General features: G+C 37.7%; 1 pseudogene; it reads left to right on the forward strand.

Moving 5' to 3' along the window:
• The first annotated feature begins 5228 nt into the window (after positions 1-5228).
• Positions 5229-5376, forward strand: LOC144380664 (U2 spliceosomal RNA; annotated as a pseudogene).
• Positions 5377-5666: the final 290 nt, after the last annotated feature.

Consider the following 5666-nt stretch of genomic DNA (forward strand, 5'->3'; position numbering starts at 1 on the left):
TTGTTCTAAACCTATAAAGAGAAACCATAGTATCTCCTAAGTCATATGAAAGGAGACTGGAATGAACAGATGTTCATTATACTGTAAGGGAACATTTGATATTTGTAATGAGGTTTTCCCCCCTAAATTCAATGTATGTTTTATGGTAATTGAACTAAAAATCACACAGTCTTCCCTGAATTTGACAAAGTGGTGTTAAAGTCATCCAGAAATATACTTGGGTACGTATGTATTCTGATAAAATCTGAAACGGCAAGACTAATGAAAGATATTTACCACACCAGACACTCATTGGCATTTTAAAGTTGGAATAATTGGCCCAATGTGGTGCGGGCTCACACATTGACTGTCAGGTCAGTGGAACCATATTAATGAAAGAAATGCTGGGGAAACAGAAGAACACAGTGATAAATAAAGTGTGCAAAGTGTTACTTTGCACCTCGTGCAACCAAATGATTCAGTCTGATTTTTTAAAGATGTTTTTATTTTTAACAATGAATCATGGAACACTACATCAAAAACTAATGATGTAATGTATGATGATTAACATAACAATAAAAAATTAAAAAAAAAGATGTTTTTATTTTTAAGTAATCTCAGTACCCAACATGGGGCTTGAACTCACAACCCTGAGATGAAGAGTCACATGCTATACTGACTGAGCCAGTCAGGCGCCCCTCCTTCTGACTTTTTTAAAGTTTTTATTTTAATCACCTGGTGCTCATCAGGACACGTGCACTACTTAATCCCCATCATCTATTTCACCCATCCCACCACCCACCTCCCCTCTGCTGACCATCAGTTTGTTCTCTATAGTTAAGGGTCTGTCTTGGTTTCTCTCTCTCTCTCTCTCCGTTTCCCTTGTTTGTTTTGCTTCTTAAATTCCTCATAGGAGTGAAATCGTGGTATTTGTCTTTCTCTGACTGACTTATTTCTATTAGCATTATACTCTCTAGCTCCATCCATGTCATTGAAAATGGCAAGATCTCATTCTGTTTAATGGCTCAATAATAGTCCATAGTCTCTCTCTCTCTATTTAATCTTCTTTATCCATTCATCTATCAGTGGACACTTGTGCTGCTTCCATAATTTGGCTATTGTAAATAATGCTGCAATAAACATAGGGGTGCATTTATCCCTTTGAATTAGTGTTTCTGTATTCTTTGGGTAAATGCCTAGTAGTGTGATTGCTGGATCATATGGTAGTTCTGTTTTTAACTTTTTGAGGACCCTCCATACTGTTTTCCAGAGTGGCTGCAACAGTTTGCATTCCCACCAACAGTGTAAGAGAGTTTTTCTCCATGTCCTCATCAATACCTGTTGTTTCTTGTGTTGTTGATTTTAGCCATTCTGACAGGTATGAGGTGATAGGTCATTGTTGACCATATTTTCATGTGTCTGTTGACCATCTGTATGTCTTCTTTGGAAAAATGTCTATTCACGTCTTCTGACTATTTTTAATTGGATTATTCATTTTTTGGGTGTTGAGTTTTGTAAGTTCTTTATGTATTTTGGATACTAACCCTTTATCAGATACGTCATTTGCAAATATCTTCTCCCATTCTGTAGATTGCCTTTTAGTTTTGTTGATCATTTCCTTTGCTGTGCAGAAGCTTTTTATTTTAATGTAGTCCCAATAGTTTATTTTTGCTTTTGTTTCCCTTGCCTCAGGAGACATATCTAGAAAGAAGTTGCTGTAGCTGATGTCAAAGAAGTTACTGCCTGTGTTCTCTTCTAGGATTTTTATGGTTTCAGGTCTCATATTTAGGCCTTGACTCCATTTTGAGTCTATTTTTGTGTATGGTGTAAGAAAGTGGTCCAGTTTCATTCTTTTGCATGTTGCTGTCTAGTTTTCCCAGCACCATTTGTAGAAGAGACTGTCTTTTTCCCATTGGATATTCTTTCCTGCTTTGTTGAAGATTAATTGACCATAGAATTGTAGAATTGTAATTTGGTTCTAGCACTTACTAACACCATGAACTTGGTGAATTCACTTAATATTTCTGGGTTTCTGTTTCCTTATTTTTTAGAATGGTTATTATGATAATGATAGACACCAATGTAAGAACTAAAGGCTATAACATTTGCAAGCCTGTGGAAAGAAAGCATAATTCTGTGTACTTGGTATTCCTCAAACTTGGCTTTTCCTTTTTTAGCATGTTTAAATGATTTTCATATTATCCATATTCCATTATCTTTAAATCATTCTTATTCAAGTGGCTAAGTTGTGCCAATTGATTATTCTTTCATGTTATATAGAGGTCTGTCTTAGTCCATTTGGGCTCCTATAACAAAATACCACAGACTGTGTGGCTTGTAAACAAAGAGAGATTGCTCATAGTTCGTTAAGCTGGAAGTCAGAGATCAGAGTGCCAGCATCATCAGGTGGGGTCTGTCTTCTGGGCTGCATTCTTCTCGCGTGTCCTCACCTGGCAGAAGGCGCTAGAGATCTTTTTGGGGCCTCTTTTATAAGGCACTAATTCCATTCATGAGGGCTCTACCCTCATGACCTTGTAGGGGAAGAAAAATGATTTTCCTTCTACCATTCTAAGTTCTTGGCTGAGACCCCACCCCCCTCCCCGTAGTAAAAGATAGATTAAGAGGAGGGAAACAGAAGTTGAATAACATGGATACCTCCTGTATCCATGGGAGAGACCCAGGAAAACTGAGCAACTCCCCGAAATGGCCCAAGCCACCACCTTAAATACCATCTCCAGCTAAAGGCACAAGAAAGATCTGTGGGGTGGAAGGAGCCAGTTATGTGAGGTAACCTGAAAAGGCACAGTAAACAAGGGTAAATTTGTTATGCAGATCTAAGTCTTTGCCTTTTCCATTAAGAGTTTCTAGAGATTAGAGTCATCCTTCTCTTCCTGGTACAGAAAGGGAGGTACCTTTACAAATGGAGATTTCCTTTATAAATATGAATGCGCCTTACAATAGGATACTTCTACTTGGTTTTCAGAGCTTCTCCTCTATCTGCTTTTTCTTAAAAATAACTAGCTCAAGATAATCCATATGCTGGGGTGCCTGGGTGGCTCAGTCCTTAAGCATCTGCCTTTGGCTCAGGTCATGATCCCAGGATCCTGGGATCGAGCCCCGCATCGGGCTCCCTGCTCAGCAGGAAGCCTACTTCTCCCTCTCCCACTCCCCCTGCTTGTGTTGCCTCTCTCGTTCGTTGTCTCTCTCTCTCTGTCAAATAAATAAATAAAATCTTAAAAAAAAGATAATCCATATGCAAGGCAACTTAAGTGATTATTTACAATGTATTATTCTCAGGTTCTATTTTTAATATTCTGACTAAAAAGGTTCTTGCTCATTAAAAACAATCTATTATATTATGTGAGTTACTGAAAGATGGTAATGGTAGAGGAATGGATTCTAGATGATTGCTTTCTTAGTTTCATTATCTGCAGGGATAAGCTGATATGATTCTCATCTTTTATAGTGGACTTTATAAGGAGCCTAAAAGAGTTTTGGGGAACACACACCTTAGTTTGAGTCCCTGTGCAACCATTAGTAGCCTTGTCACTTTTTTTTATTTGAACATAGTTGACACACAGTATTCAATAGTAGCCATATCACTTTGATTAAATTAATTTTTCTAAGTTCCACTTCTCTATAAAATGAGAATACTGATACCTTTCTTGCATGGTCTTTAGTAAGATGATATGCATGTAAGGGGCTTAGCATTGTACCTGCTAATAGAAAACACCCAGAATACCAGCTATTAATATTATTAGGCCACCTATCAAACAAAATGGATTAGAATATTTTTCCAATATGCTTAATTAATAAAGGAGTTTTTAAAGATGATTTAAAATATTGACTAGGAAAGTTCCTTTTTTTTTTATTTGAGTTTAATTGGCACACAAAGTTACATTATTTTCAGGTATATAGCATAGTGATTCCACAACTCTATACATTATGCTATGCTCACCCCAAGTGTAGTTACCATCTGTCACCATGCGGCACTATTGTGGTAGCATTGACTTTATTCCCTATGCTATATAGGAAAGTTCCTTTTATTTTTATTTATTTATATTTTTAAGATTTTATTTATTTATTTTAGAGAGAGAAAGAGAACACGAGCAGGGGGAGAGGGAGAGGGACAAGCAGACTCCTCTCTGCGCACAGAGCCTGATGTGGGCTTGAAGTGGGCTCTGTCCCAGGACCCTGAGACCATGACCTGAGCTGAAGTCAGATGCTTAACTGACCAAACCACCCAGGTGCCCCAGGAAATTTCCTTTTAAAGTGAGTTTTGAAATGAGGATGATGCCAAAAAAAAATGCTTATTCATTTATTTTTTCATCCATTCAACAAATATTTGTTGAATATCTGTCTGACTTCATCCTGAATATCAGAGATTTGAGTGTGAATAAAACAGATAAAATTCTCTGCTCTCATAGATATTACTTTCTAATGGGATTGAGACAGACCATGAAAAAACAGAGTGTGTATGTGTAGATACACATAGATATCCTATGTAGATCTGTGTGGTTGTGTATATCTATCAAGATATCTAGAAATCTTCTATCCCAGATGGTGATCGTAAGCACTATGGAGAAGAAATAAATCAAGGAAAGGGGTTAAGGAGTGCTGGGGAATGTGATTTTGGTAATTTATTAGTGTGATCAAGTAGAGCTCCACTAATAAGTTGATTTTTCAATGAAGATCTAAAGGAAATGAGCAGTAGAGCCCGGAAGATATGAGAAAGAACATTCTAGGAAAAGAAAAGCAGTTATAAAGGCTCTGAGATGGAAGCTTTTGTGGCATTTCTTAGATATAGCAAGGTAGCTGGAGCAGAGTGAACAAAGTGGAAAATCAAAGGGGATGAAGTCAGGTAATGCAGAACTATGTCATATGGGGGCCTTTAGGAGACTGTAAAGACTTTGGCTTTATCTCTGAGTGAAATGAGAAAATTTTGCAATGTTTTGAGTGAAGAAGTGACAATGTAATTTAAGCTGTGAAAGTACTCCATTGCCTTATCTAGAAAATTTGAAACTAAAGGTAGTTTTGACTCAGCACACGGGTACAATATTCCACAATGCCAGAACCACTGCCTAGTGGAAAAGTGTTTTGAAAATTATGTCATCTTGATTCTAGAAAACCCCTATGGAGTCTGTAGGTAATAAAACCACTCCTTTTCTCCGCTATGTTAGTTTCATACTTTGGTTAATTAGAACATGGGCCTAAAATTTTCATTCATCTTTAAAAAATCAGTAGCCATTATTGCTTCTCGGCCTTTTGGCTAAGATCAAGTGTAAAAATCAGTAGCCATTAATGATATTCCTACCATAGCCAACAGTCCCATGTTCTTGATCATAAATGGATCCTGGTAAGACATAGTTGTGTCCTATATCTAAATCTGAATTTATCTATAATCAGCTGGTGGTAGGAGCAGGGATAAATCTCATTCATTCAGTTTATAGATTTTTTTAAAAGATTTTATTTATTCGACAGAGAGAGACACAGCGAGAGAGGGAACACAAGCAGGCAGAGTGGGAGAGGGAGAAGCAGGCTTCCCGCCAAGCAGGGAGCCCGATGCGGGGCTCGATCCCAGGACCCCGGGATCATGACCTGAGCCGAAGGCAGACGCTTAACGACTGAGCCACCCAGGCGCCCCACAATATTTCTAAAAATAAAAGTATCACAGTGCTTCTTTAAAA

The sequence above is a fragment of the Halichoerus grypus genome, chromosome X (genome assembly GCF_964656455.1).
Source record: "Halichoerus grypus chromosome X, mHalGry1.hap1.1, whole genome shotgun sequence".
Lineage (NCBI taxonomy): Eukaryota > Metazoa > Chordata > Mammalia > Carnivora > Phocidae > Halichoerus > Halichoerus grypus.